Source organism: Silene latifolia, chromosome 8 (genome assembly GCF_048544455.1).
Source record: "Silene latifolia isolate original U9 population chromosome 8, ASM4854445v1, whole genome shotgun sequence".
NCBI lineage: Eukaryota > Viridiplantae > Streptophyta > Magnoliopsida > Caryophyllales > Caryophyllaceae > Silene > Silene latifolia.
In genome coordinates, this window is record NC_133533.1 from 11469314 (window position 1) to 11484815 (window position 15502).

The following is a 15502-nucleotide window of genomic DNA, read 5'->3' on the forward strand; positions in this document are numbered from 1 at the left end:
CGAGCAAATAAGACCACTTTTTTTGGCCACCGTCTCTAGAAAAGGGGGGTCAAAACGCAATTTGTTATAGAATATAGATGCTTCTCTGTGAGAGGTTAGACCCAAATTATCTGATTTCAATTTGAGTTGGTACATTATAGTGATTGTGTAGTCGCCGTAGTCATAGACGGCCTGAGGACAATGCTCTAGCGACAACGATCAATTTATGTGTCCATTCATATTGTTTTGGTTTTGTGTTAGGGTTTTTACTCTTGGTCTGAAGGTTTGATGTTATCTTCTTACAAGTTTTAATTTAATTTCGTTAATTTTGGTAAATAAGGGTGTTACATATAGCCTATTTCCCAGAACCCTAGGCAGTGGACCAACAATGTTCATTCCATGGTGAAATGATTAATCAAGACCAGAGTGACCTTTTTGAGTGATGTAATTTGAATAAAAGCAAAGAAAAGCCAACCCTTATTTTTATTATGGTTTGCAAAAACAAACTGGCGTTCAATATCAACAACCTTATGTGAACGTGCTACACATGCCCCAATTCCAGTCCAAGATAAAAAATTAAGTTTGAATTACATAAAAGTTGTAGTTCATATGTTATAGTTACAATACAAACCAATTAAACATCCAACTTAAAGACAGTAAAATTTGTTGACTCCATCCATGAATCTCTTTCTCCCATCTTCTTCATGACTTCTTAACTTCAGCATCCTAGTCGCTCTTACGTACTACGGGTAACTTGGAATTTACCTTTGCCACTTCGACATATCAGTTACAATATCATTATATCAATAATCTAAGGTTAACACAATTGATGTGAAACTCACAAAAGCACTTGAACAAACATGCCGACAAGGTTTTATAACATTCAATAATCTCAAGTTCTTTCCATTTACTTCAATTAATAGCTAACGTCGTGGCAAAACATCATTTCAAGCGACTACTAACTACTAATCTCAACCCACCAAAATAAATTTCCGAAGAAGAATAATCCACCAAAAGGATTCTAAAGAAAACGAAATACACCGTATCTAACTCTAATAATCAAAACATCAACATCATCTGAATGAAGTGAATGGGTTAAAATGAAATCTCCCTCCTATCCTCCTCCATCTCCTTCTCCTTCTCCTTCTCCTTCATCTTCTACTTTGAATATCTTTACTATTAACTTAATATGTAAAAAAGGCTCCCGTTGGATAAGAGGTGATAAACAGAACAGGAGAGAGTTGATTTCGCACTCTTTGAAATTATTAGTACTCTAGAAATGAAGTTAATGCACTGATTTTCGCTTTTGAACTCCAGAAGTTATGAGAAGTTCTTTGATGGGAAAGTAAATGATGATACTAACATCCAAGCAAACCGAATCCTTAAAACAAAATATTTCTTAGTTATTAAACAGTAATGGCGATTTCTTAGTCCGTCAAAAAGTTACCTTGAGTTTACGAGGTTTCTATTTTAAATTTCTCCTCTCCATCACGATGGCTCGCTAACCGCTAATCGCTAATCGCTAATCACTACTCACTACGCTTATTAGCAGCAAGAACATACAACAATAAGAAATCTACCAAGAACAACGCCCTCCCCTCTGAAAGATAATTGCCTATAAGACATCATATAAACTTGGCCCAAGCTTCTCAAAACACCAGAATACACATCATCGCACAAGCTTCTCAAACACCAGAATACACATCATATCGCACACAAAGGAGGTGGCATTTTGAAGTCAGGTATCGACCAACTTTTAGCTTAGCAATGCATGGTTTCAGAATCAAAGATTTAGCTGCAAGAAGCCAGAACTACGTATTGAGTATTTGAGTTCCAACTTTATTATGCTCAGCTAGCATAAGAATTTTAATTTTAATCACTGCCTAGCAAGGATATCTTGAAATGCTCTACACAACTTTGATTGCCACAACATTATATTCTTTTTATTGTAAGATTAATACTCACTCTAAAATCCTAAAACCTCATCGTGTATTGCTAATCTTGTTGTAAGCCGGTTCTGCCCAATACTTGCTAAAAAAATTCAGACAGCTATCATATCATTTAGAACCGTCTAGGTCTTTCACAGATTACTCATGTCATTGTTTGTTTACCCAATGGGATGAATCTGTCAAACTGTAAGTAACCATATGAAATTAACATAAATCAAGCCTCGATACAAAATAGACCAGCTTAAATCGAATCAAAGATCTCATTCAAAACATACCTCTACAAAATAGTCGCCATATAGGAAAGTTTGCTAGAACGCAAATTTTCCATAGTCGCCATAGAGGATAGTTTGCTAGAAAGCAAATTTTCCCATCTCATAAACTAAATACTGAAGTGTGCAAGATTAACCTACCGTGATTAGAAGAAAGACATTTGTAGCCGTTCTGAGAAACAGATTTTGCAGTAATTTTTGAAGCTCTGTTGACCACTTTGCCAACCAAGGCAGGTCCATCTAGCACAACATATTGAGGTAATAAGCATAGGCAGCTATGATCCCTTCAACGTCGTTAACCTAACAGGCAATAAGCACTTCTATTAATCAAAATATAGTTCAATCTTATTATATCTTTTGGACGGCAAAGATCTTGAAATTTCATATCAGCAGGCTATAGTAATAATTACTCCCTCCTATTTTATTTGTTGTTCCCCTTCCTTTTACATCTAATTCCAGTTTTGTTCCCTCTTTCCTTTTTTGGACAACTTTGTAGTCCAAAATCAATTTGATGTGGGGTCATGTGTATTGTGGTCCAAATTGATTCCCTTAATTCTTGTGGCAAAGAGAAAGGGGAACAACAAATGAAATAGGAGGGAGTATTTAATCAGGTGGGTTCAAGATAAATAGATTTTCATTGGAGTAAAACATATTAGTAATGATCTAGTACTTGGTACAAGAAATTAAACAGCGGATACCTCGGAAAAGGGTTGTTTTTGACAGTTTTTTTGCCATACTTTCTCCAACGATAGTCATCCTCAAAATGATTAAAACCTCATTTCATGTCATGAAGGCAGCTCTTGACCTCTCTGCCTTTTCTGAGTTGTCTCTTTGGGTTTTGTCCATCCTTTTTAAAACCAAAATAGAAGGTACTTCTGTCAGAGAACAACTTAGAATATAATCACACCCCCATTTTACAACTACAACATTTTATGACGCTCATATCAGTCATAACTCATAATCCCAAATCAACAAGGAAAAATGGCTTTAACTCACAAAATAAAAAGTACCCATTTTAGCATTCAAACTCTATTCAAATGGGTATCTCTTACTGAGCCATCAAATAACCCCAAAAGTTTGATTCTTTAACTTCTAACTTCTAAGTTCTAACATCTCATCAATTCTCGTTTAACTTACTATGGCTCATGCAACCGATTAAAATAGAGGTGGAAATAAAAGGAGGTTGGGAGAGGTCTTAAGTTAAGACGGTCTCAAGCAAAACCTATTTTCAACGGTTTCAGAAAAAAAAAAGGAGTGGAAAACTTACAGTTTCTCTAAAGTTTGTTGTTGTTCTTGGTCATGTTCATTAGAAGAGTGGATGTGCTCTGCAAATAAGCATTAGATGAGCATTAGATACAGAAGAAATAGAAGAAGAATTGGGTGTTGTAGGCAAATTATTATGCACTTGATCACCTATTTCTGTATTCACATTTGAAGATACTGTCCTAGGTTGAAGACCGCCTGTTTCTGTTCATCATTACAAATGGTCTATGACTAAGTCTTTTCACTTGAGAGCTTGGGCCAAATCCCTTTTCAAGACAGGGTGTATCTTTCAATAGAGAGGTGGTTTCACCATGGTTTATTATCACACCATTCACCATGGCATAGGGAAAAAAAAAGGACAAAACCTCAAATAAGGATACGTAGTCGAAAACTCCTCTCCTAAGTGCAATTTAATTACTTAACCATAGGCAAATTCAGATAAGAGAATAAGTCAAAACAATTGCAATCATGCCTAAAGTTGGAATAAGTTATCGATTCCGTACAAATCACCTATTAGTTGTTAAAAATACCTCACTCACTCGCTAAACCTGCTTGACATAGAGGATAAAGATTTAACAAGATTGAAATGTACCTGTCATTGTTGCTTGATTTGCTGCAGGTGAAGTTAATTGCAATCACACCTACAAAAATCCCAAACATTAACAATAACCAGCCGTTAGGATTCACTAAGCAAATGAAATGAGAAAGAAGTAGGAAACAGTAACGGAAAGGGGGAATGGGTAGGAGGGAGTTTATACATTTTTCAAAACCCACATATTATTCGCCTATAGTATTTCAAATTTCAAGATGCTCGGCAATAACTAAAGGAAGAAACCAAACTTAGTTTTTTTGTACGAGTATATGTGATCTTGTGATCTTATACATGTTCATTCAGGTTCCATAATAATAAGATTTTTTCATCACTTACAGATTTATTTTCTTGATTCATGGAAATAACAAAGTAACATTTGAAATGAAAAGACAAATGAGCTAAATTTCATACCCCCAACACAGTGATAGTATTGTACATAATTTAAGCGGAAAACACCTTCCTTAACAATAAAAAAAACAGTTTTTTTGAAGGGATAAACCAAATCAGATCTAGTAAGTAATTAATTTGTAGGATTGTAAGTGACCTTTGGTGTATCATTCATTCCACATTTCCTCAAGAAAGCTTTCCCGTAAAGATCATCTAAGAAAGCCTCCACTTGTGCACCCTGACCGACAAAGGGCGAAAACATAAAGAAGATCATCGACAAACAGAGAGATATTCATAGAAGAGATATTCATGGTTTTTTCGTAATGATTGTCAGAGAGATATTCATAGAAGAGCTAGCTGAAGAACAAGCATACTTCAACTGCCGAGAATAAAGAACACGTAATCAAACTTCAAATATTTGCTCTAAAGTAACTTAGAGGAGTATATCGCTAAACAAATACGTGATTCTGCTAATCATATAAGTCTCCAACTAAGATTAGCCATGATCAACCCTGTTTTAAATATTAGACCAAATACATAATCCCGATGTCTCGATCATTTGTTTACCTTTTGCTTAATTCAATGGGCTCTTACAACCAAATTCAATTCCTCCGTTAAGACAGTAAAGCCAAAAATAGAAAGCTAATCTAAACAAAGCGACATCCAATTCCGGTTTGTATAACCTTTTATCCATTTTGAGACCCATTACAAACTCAAGAGTCATTACGGCGACTTTCTCATCGTCAAGTTTCAGAACACACCTAAACAATCTCAGGTGCGCGTGCAATAAAGAACTACCGTAAGTTCCAATCAAACATCGATCTGATTTCTTGTTGTAAACATCTAAAAGTCCAAGCCTCGTCTACCCTAACCTTGCCAAATTATTTTTTAATTCAACAAATACACATCATGGTAATTATTTCCCCCAAAACACTACTGCATACCGCCCAACTAATATCTATACTCATAAACCCCTAAAAAACACAACAAGAACAGAACCTTATGAGTTTAAAACCCAGATACGATTATCTCTTAAAAGCAATTAAAAGTTTTTAAGTTGCGCATATCATAGATGAATAAAAGGCTATAGGGCCTGTATCATGTACTTTTAACACATCTGTTACCAAGACAAGACTATGCGACCAAATTATGAATATGTATACTACTTATGATTCTTTAATTCTTTCAAGTAAAGAATATCAGGAACACCCTTAAAGAAATCTAGGCCATTAAAAATAGGAGCACATAATAAGCATTAAAAAAACATCTACAAATAACAGAACATGGCACATTCCATGCTTACATAATATTAATCAACAGACTGTCCCTGATCTCTCCACATCAACTATCTCGAAAAGTCAGCAAACATCCTGAAACCCTATCCTGATATATGTAATCAAAAGAAAACCAAAATTAGCTTCAAATTGATTATTGATTAATTGATCAATAAACTTAATCAGCTCCAAACTTATTAAGGCCGCCACAGATTGATTATTTATTGACTATTTTTATATTCAAAACACAAGGCATCGACAATTTAAGTTACAGGAAAGAAAAAATAAGTATGATGAAACTGTCATAAATATTGGGTTTCAAAGTGAAATTAGCAGCAATAGTTACACAGATCTAATGCACAAGAGACTGACGAGCAAATTAACATCATCCGTTGAATTGCTCATATGGAGCTAAAAATGACTTTCTTTAGTGAACATAATATACCGAAGGTAAAAAAGAATTTATGGATATTCTACATGGTACCCTCAATTTTTCAACTTTCTACATGGTACCCCTACACTTTTTAAAACATACATGGAACCCCTAATTGTTGTCATTATCACTAAGTCTACCCCTAAACTTTATTTTCCGTCAATTAAAATCAGTTTTAAGCGTTAAGTAATTACTTGGACGCGTAATCAAGCTTATCAGTTATCATCTCATGACATAAGGACTCTATTAAGCTCAATATCCATCTTTGGACGTGATAATTTGGCAAGGGATCAATAAATTTGCCGTCAAAAATGTTTTAGCCCATATATATCAATAAATATTAGGATCGAGATGGATATTGAGCCTAATAGAGTTCTTATGTCATGGGATAATAACTGAGAAGCTTGGTTACCCGTCCAGGTCATCATTTAACGCTTAAAACTGAGTTTAATTGACAGAAAATAAAGTTTAGGGGTACGCTTAGTGATAATGACAACAATTAGGGGTACCATGTATATTTTAAAAAATGTAGGGGTACCATGTAGAAAGTCGAAAAATTGAGGGGTACCATGTAGAATATCCCAAGAATTTATAAATAGATTAACAATAAACTTTGAGCCTTGCCATTTAACCGTAAGTCATCTTCAACTTTGAGCCTTGCCATTTAGCCTTGCCATTTAACCTACATCTAGGTCATCTTCAACTAAGCTGATGATACCTTTGTCATTTAACCGTAAGTCAAAAATTAAAGGGAGCATAAGATTGGCAGGAGATATCTCTTTCGATGTTGATTTTAAAGAGCCCTCTATATTGTTTAACCTCATGATACACAGTTGCAGCTCGCCTAGAATATGCACACCCACATCAAATAATCAAACAATAATGCACTGTTCTATATTGTTTCAACCCATGATTTAACAAGAATCACACACTACACAAGAAAACTCCTCCACTCAATAAATGATCAGGATTCCATCTACAAGCTTTAAAAGTCATCACTCATCAAAAGAAAAGGGAAATGGAGAAACCCACAACACACCCTTGCCTTTTTTGCCAATGTCAAAGTCGAGGTCAGGATCGCTGATGATCAAGCAGCGAATGATTGAAAATTCCCAACTGTGCAGTCGTGCAGATGATTATCGAAGCACGAAGCAATGAAAACAGAACAAACATAAGTAAAAGGTTCATTCCACCGTGCAGTGCTTATTGTAAATTATTGTTCATTGAATTAGAGCTCCGATTTTCTAATTAGCGGCTCGATATTAACGACTTATCAATTTCGTGTAGTGCTCATGCCAAATCTCTACAAGCATAAATTTACATTGCTATGATTGTGATGGAGCGCATACGATGTTGATCGAGATCGAATAGTTACACAAGTTAGAGTTAGGAAAGGTGAATACCATTACTAAACTGGTCTGGGAAGCAACTTGAATACACAGAGACATTAGTAACTACAATTGTCCTCATTGCATTAACTAATCGTCAAAAAAACTCAAACTATGATAAATCTCTTAATGTGTAAAAGGGTAGTCCTCAATTACCTCAATCAAAAAATAATAGATCCACCACATGACAGTGACATACCCATTTAGAGTACTTTCTATTTGGATGATTACCAATAAATTAATTTTCCATCAAACACAATATAGAAAACAATAGCATCAAATAAACGAACAAATATCCAAACATTTAATGAAAAATATCCAGAATTAAAGTACCTCAAACGCATAACTCAATTACTGTTCATTTAAACAGTAAGTGCTCTTAGACGTACACTTTGATCAGGTATGGGGTTGTTTCCGGTGCTGGCTCCTTTCCGTTGCTGTTGCAGATTTCGTTGAAATTAGGGTTAGGGGTTGAGTTCAATATTTCAATGGCATTGGGGCTTTTTTTAGGGTGAATAGAGTGAGAGTTTTTACAGTAGTTGTGGATGATTGAGGTGAGAGACGGAAAGAAGCAAGGAAAGCAAGAATTTGTGAATATAATTGGGCTAAGTCCAATACGGTGCGTTTTTGTTGAAAATTAGGCAAAGTGAGACACTCAGTTACTGTTCATTGTGAATAGTAGTTTGCCTTACTCACATTTTAGTAAGGGGTGTAGATTATGCCCTTAATAGCCATTAGGAAATTCTGACACATATTATCGAACTTATTAATGATTACATTAAGAAGAATGAAGATTCTCGACCAATAGCTTTGAACACACCCATAATAACTTTAATTAGAGAAAGTTTGTCTATATAAGAGAGGTTTCTAAACCCAACGCACGAATTTTATTAACCATTTTCTCTATCAATTTCTCTTCATGAAATTTTGATTGTAGAGCTTTGGTGTTCGAAATATGTAATCACCCGTGAAATTGAATTATTATTAGAAGGAAGAATATCAATCTTCAATTCTTATACCATACACCCAGGTGTATGGTACTTCCTACTCTCACTATTAAAATTAAAATAAATAAAATTAAAAGATAAAAAATTCACTCACAATATTAAGCAGTTAACAACGCTTACCATAAACCCTTTTTCCTCCCCTTTCATACCTAGATTTTTCAAACTTACAAAAAAAATTATGCATAAAATTTAATTTTTCTTCCAAACCTATTAGTTTTGTAATCTTAGATTTGGATTTTGATTGATTATCTTCTAACTTCTCAGGTAAGTGTATTAATTGAATAAAATTTTTATATTTTGTCTCTCATTATTCATGGTTAGCTTTGTGATTTGGGGGGAGGGATTCATCATACGACAGTATCATACTCACTTTTAATTTAGTGAATATGATAATTTAGTTTGATGAATACATGTCATCTAGTGTAATATTCATTATATGACACTACTATATTCAATTAGAGTTTAGTGAATATGATAGTATAATTTAATGAATACTAGTTTTAAACCCGTGAAATTCACGGGCATGTAATATTAAGTTGTGATATAGGAAAAAATAAAAATATTTATACCACCATTTTATAATACTCCGTATATAGTAAGGGATCATTACCGTAATCAAATAAGCATAATAGGGTAGTTTTCCACTCCTAATGATGAAAAATTAACATATTTAATTAAAATATTTTGAGTTCCCCCTAATATATCGCATTAAAATAATACTTTACAACCCCAGGTAAGTTTTCAACCCCTCAGCTGAAAGTCTTAGCTATCATCATTAAGTTAGGGACGTTAATTTCACCCGCACCTGATCAAAAGCCAATCCTAAAAGACTTACGAAAACCCGACTTAAATGGATGACGGTGCATTGGATAAATAAATTAATATCACCCGTCATCCATCCATTACCAAATATTAATAAATTTTCTTTTAAAAAACATATATATAATATAGTGTCGAGATAAAAAAAATATTCATTTTTATTTATTTTTCCACTCTCAAACAAATATTTAGTAAAAATATACATTAAAAACCTAAATAATTATCTAACTTTATTTTTGTTAGAATTTGGAATCGTCGTCGATTGTTTAGCTTTAAACATATTCATATGTAATCACCCGTTATTCTCCCAATCCACCTATTTCACCTACGAATGGCAGATAGATGGATTACGGGTGATAACTTTCACGTATGACGGATGGATTGGATGAGCAATTATAGCGACAAATGGATGATGAATGTAAGTTCACCTAATTTAAACCCAATTCATAGCCATCCTTAATTAAGGTCGTCAACATAACAACTAACCGAACCATTTGACGGAAATACTACAATGACGGTTGGCGAAATTGGAAGAACACATGAGTGGGGGAATTGGGGGTAATACTCCCTCCTATTCATAATAACTCTCCCCTTTCAAAAGGGCATGCAAATTAAGGGGAGAGTTATTTTATTGTAAAGTATTGTGGTAATGTAAGGTAATTGGAGAGAAGAGAGGTATTATTGTGGGGTAAGATGATTAAAATAAAACTACAATGACAGTTGGCGAAATTGGAAGAACACATGAGTGGGGGAATTGAGGGTAATACTCCCTCCTATTCATAATAACTCTCCGGCTCTCCCCTTTCAAAATGGCACGCAAATTAAAGGGAGAGTTATTTTATTGTAAAGTATTGCGGTGGTGTAAGGTAATTGGAGAGAAGAGAGGTATTATTGTGGGGTAAGATGATTAAAATAAGTATTATTGTGAGGTAAGGTGATGTAACACCCCCTCATACCAAGGTACCTTGCCAAGGACTACCCTAGCATGAAAGGCTGTTACCATCTCGGTTTCCCGAGGTTAGTATATCAAAGTTACAAATTCCAAACAACATTTATTAAAGTATAAAAGTTAAAGATTACATTATCTCAGACCAACTCAACATAAACGTACAATGTCTCAATACAAATGAAATCCAAGACATCTAAACTCATAACAACGGAAGCTAGACTTGACGTGATGACTCCCCATGACTGTCCCATAGCTAAACATCTGCATTACCTGTCACAATCTGCTCACCATCCCCGAATGGATCACCGCAGTTTTACAAAACAACAACACGGGGTCGGTTCTACTCAATCAATATAAGACAACAACAAGACAACCGGTGACCATCGATCTCACACAAGAATCGACTACACACCGAAGTGTGTAGCCCCGCGATTACCCATCGCAACAGGTAATCCTCGCCGCCGGTGGGTGACCGCAGCCCATCCCCACCTAGTCCAGCTCATCAACGAGCGACTAACAATCCCGGTCCCTTAATGTGCACATCCCCTCCCGTGGCGGGTTCCACGGAGGGCGAACTAGGGTGTGAAGCCACTCCCGCAAGTGACTCCACCACAATCACAATCACATGACATTACGACCATCTCAATCCCCTCACACCAACATCGTCACAACAATCTCCATACTCCGATGATCAACAGATAACAATAATCACAACAAACATGTCTTACAAAGAACGAAGAACCGAGTAGGGAAACCCTACCTTTTCGCAATCCGCTTACGCTGCAATCAACCATACAAATGCATAACAAATACCACATCGTCACCTACAACAACAATCACATAGTTCCAATCACTAACTGCAAAACCCCATTTCCCCCAATTCATGATTAAAGGCAAACCCTAGAATTAAACACCAACAATCATGGGAATAAAGACTTACCAACGAAAGGATGAATGATTGAATGCGATTGCTAAGATTGTCCATACATACACAAAGGAGAGATTGGGAGTGATTAGAGCGTCGTACGTTTGATTAGATTTTGTAAAATGATGTTTTAGAAACTGTTTATCGAATAAATAACCCCTAACTACTCCCGCATCAAACCGCTGAAATAACACTCGACGAACCGGATACTCGGTCGAGTATAGAGCATACTCGGCCGAGTATCCTCTACTCGGTCGAGTATTCATCATACTCGCCGAGTATTCCTCGCAGAAGCCAAACATAACATGCACTTAGCACTACTCGGCCGAGTAGGCTCTACTCGGTCGAGTACTTAGCTTAATAAAATCCGTAGTATTACAATCTTCCCCCCTTAAAAGAACTTCGTCCCCGAAGTTCCAACCCAACCTATAAAACGTGGACATTTAACACTAACTCCACAAACCACTCTTCCTTCCACAACATGGCTCAGGATATCGTCTCAACTATAGCATAGGCTCCCAATACCGACTCCATAACATTACCAAATAACCACAATATAATGTTGTCAACCTTGTCTCACTTCCATAACACTCAATAGCACTCAATCCACAAAAGAAGATCAACCGTCAAAACGGAATGTTACATTCTACCATCCTTAAAACGAACTTCGTCCTCGAAGTTTACTCAAACCCATAAACATCATCTTCCAACTGTCAAAACTATCGGACTCATAATCATCATCATTCAACTGTCAACACTATTGAAATATTCTCTCATTCCTAAACATCGAACTACTACAAGCACGGTCATGACCTTTAATAAAATCAAAACAAATATCCGTCTTTTATGCTACACCAACACTCTACTTCCAATTATACTACCATATGCACAACCATCAAAATCTCTTTTATCGCATCCTACTCCTCTTAAGATAAATGTTACGTCCTCGTAACTCATTAATACTAAATCCTAGCTATATTTTCTCATTATCCCCATCACCACCGCATGTCAAAAATGACCACTTATAATCGAGCAGTCGCCATGCATATATCTTAGGCTCTCTTACTTAAACAACTCTCATCCTTCAATTCACTCTCACACTCCCTAACCTATACCTCAAAATCTTTAATTTAACCCAAAACTTCAAATCTTCCACATTACCGCAACATGACACACCTCTCTATATAAACTATATAAAACTCATATCACCAAAAGCATAACTCGCACTCCACACTTGTTACGTACACTCACACTAGATCCTCAAGTTCTTTTCTTGCATTACCGCAAAACTCATACATAACTTAACATGACATCAATTCCCAATATCCTACACTCACTATCTCAACAAAAGGTTATGAACCACCTGCCGCTTTCAGATCATTACAACACATATTCCACGAATCACTTGCCATGACTATGACTACCGATGCCTCATCTTAAAACAAGATCAACATTATCAGTAATAACTTCTCACAAAAAGTGTCCCATCAACAGAATATCACTATACCATGACAACAACGAAAACATATACAACTCTCTTTCATATCATACTCTACCCTCATTCCCAAACTGAAACTGGTAAGAAACATCAACAAACAAAACAACAGTCTTTATGTTCAACCAAAATTCACAAGGAACAACAGCAACAAAACAACAATCTGTGCATAATCGGTGCAGTACTTTGAAACTCAAATCGTAACCACCCCGTATACTCAACCACAACCGGTGACGGCATCGCAACACCGCAACCAACAACCGCACGCATAGCCGCGAAAATGCCCGCATCACAATACGAAGTACCATGCCCGGATCACCACCCGAGGCACAACAACCACATCGATAAACATCACAACCACATATAATTCCCATAAACACTTACTCAGTATGACATTTCGAGCAAGAAAACTCATTCAAAACCGTTTTACTAGATTATAACACAACATATTATACGGAATAAACTGACAAGAATCTCATGAACATCATCCTTACCATTCCACGGAATAAACATGTATCATCAATACACATACAATTTTAACTATCCATGCCGGATCAATCAAATTATTACCTTTTGAACCTCATTCCATTAGTATACCGTACCCAACATAAATTACAAAACATTCATATAACAACTTTATAATTATCACACCATACCACTTCTTGTGAGGTCAGAACCTCACACAAACATTTACACATATCATAGACCCGTAATCACATTCAACTAGTCAATCCTGATCACGTAAGTTACCACCTGTTAAAAGTTACCTCTCACCCGAGCTTAACTCGTACACCCCTCATAACATATTCTCCCATCCGCATAACCATCACCCCCTGCCAAATGTAACCATACCATTAATACTCAACTACTAACAACCGCCTCATATAACCACATCTTATACTCTCTCACAACCATACATATTTATCTGGTCTCTACAAAATCAACCTCATTAGATCAACTAGCTTCCCTAAAGTAACATCATCCTCAACCACTAGTGACAATACTATGGCACCAACATCCTTCATGTGACTACTCTCTGACTATCACTTCTTAATATCACAATCCGTTTTCTCTCTTTGGTTATCATCCCAAATAACGAACATCCAATCCATCAACAAGATCTACCTCAACATTATTCCCAATTCTATTTTTAATCATATCGTTACCTAACTCTCCACCAAATTCTCAGATCGTACAAACACTTTACAAGCTTCTTATTCCCTTAATACCTCAAAACTCACGGCTAACATGTCGTCATGTTCTCCTATATAACCATTAACTCACACCCTCTAGTGAGGCTATCGTACATTTCCATAATTTCCTACCTTCATGCTCCTTAACTCCGGTCAACATTCTCTCAACTTACTTCCATCCTTATTCCCCCTTTTTACTCAATAATACCAATTAATAATTCATCGCCTTCCTCTCTCTACCTAACTCTTTAGTAATCTGTTTATTTTCCCATAGCTCCACAATTCTAATTCCATTAATTCATATCAATATCTTATCATTCTTCTTATCATTTATCATCTCTCATCTTACTTCTCACACACCCTTGTCACCAACAAGTCCCCACACTAACGGTTACTCTTCAATTAGTCTTATCTCCCTTTCGCATCCCTAGAAACCAAAATTCACTTCATACCGTTTGTCCAAAGAATTACACACTAGGCTCACCTCTTGATATTCCAACTTCCCAAACTTAGCCACTATCTACAAATCCACATCGCGACATAACTTCCTTTAAGTTCACTATATACCTCTCTTTCCTATCTTCTTACAACAACCTTCCATTACATACATCCTTAAGCAACTCTATCATAGCTGTTTTCCTCAATAAATCCTTACACATCCAAATATGCCACTATTCGTATCCCTTATCTCAATCTTTCATTCCCATGCTTCTTTACACTTACATCACCCTTGCCCATATACACTTACTTTTATACTACTCAACACACAACTATATCACTCATCCTATCTCACAAAACATGCTCTTTACCTCGATTAGCTCATCATTCTTCCCTTTTCTTTTTCCACTATCCTTCACAACCACATTAACACATGTCTTCCTTACCCAACACATGTCCCTCATAAGCCATCATTCTCCATGTCATAACTTAGGTAACTTACGTATCAAGACCGTCTCACATATAAAAGAATGCATTAAGACTCAAAACATACATGTGTATATACCCTACGACTCAAAACATCAGAAAAACATAGCCACCTAGGCTCAAAACAAAAGTAAGAACATAGCCACCGACTCAAAGTGGCCGCCCAATGAGGTACTCGGTCGAGTACAAGGTACTCGGTCGAGTAACTATATTACTCGGTCGAGTTTCGACCGGAAGCAAACTCAATTGTCGCGAGAAGGATTACTCGGTCGAGTATTGAGAATACTCGGCCGAGTAGACCTTACTCGGTCGAGTATGAGACTACTCGGCCGAGTTCACGACTCCGCACGCTAAACAAGTATTATCACAGAGAGATTACTCGGCCGAATATGGAACACTCGGTCGAGTATAAAAGATACTCGGCCGAGTAGGGACTACTCGGTCGAGTATCGCAGCGATTCTCAAGACCGTCCAGTTTTCGTAAAACAGTCATATCTCACTCGTTACTTGGTCAATCTGGGCGTGTGACCTATCGTTAGAATCGTAAGTGGACAAGCTATCACCTCAACTTGGAATCACAGCAATATCATTTCTAGAACTCGACTTATGACAGTTTTAAGACAACCCTTCCAAACATCGGTTTGTATACAACTCAA

At 36.3% G+C, this 15502-nt stretch overlaps 1 long non-coding RNA gene across 3 annotated transcripts; it reads right to left on the reverse strand.

Annotated features, from left to right (window-relative positions):
* Positions 1–440: 440 nt before the first annotated feature.
* LOC141596386 (uncharacterized) lies at positions 441–8099 on the reverse strand. 3 transcript variants are annotated; one of them, XR_012522462.1, is made up of 9 exons: positions 7868–8099; positions 7186–7262; positions 5743–5822; positions 4597–4677; positions 4053–4101; positions 3465–3522; positions 2896–3044; positions 2339–2497; positions 441–744 (listed from the first exon to the last, which is right to left on the reverse strand). It is a non-coding gene; the product is annotated as an uncharacterized LOC141596386 (long non-coding RNA). The 3 variants fall into 3 exon arrangements; XR_012522463.1 differs by lacking the exon at positions 7186–7262 and having other exon boundaries at positions 549–744; positions 7868–8077; XR_012522461.1 differs by lacking the exons at positions 441–744; positions 7186–7262 and having other exon boundaries at positions 2172–2497; positions 7868–8077.
* Between the last annotated feature and the right edge of the window lie 7403 nt (positions 8100–15502).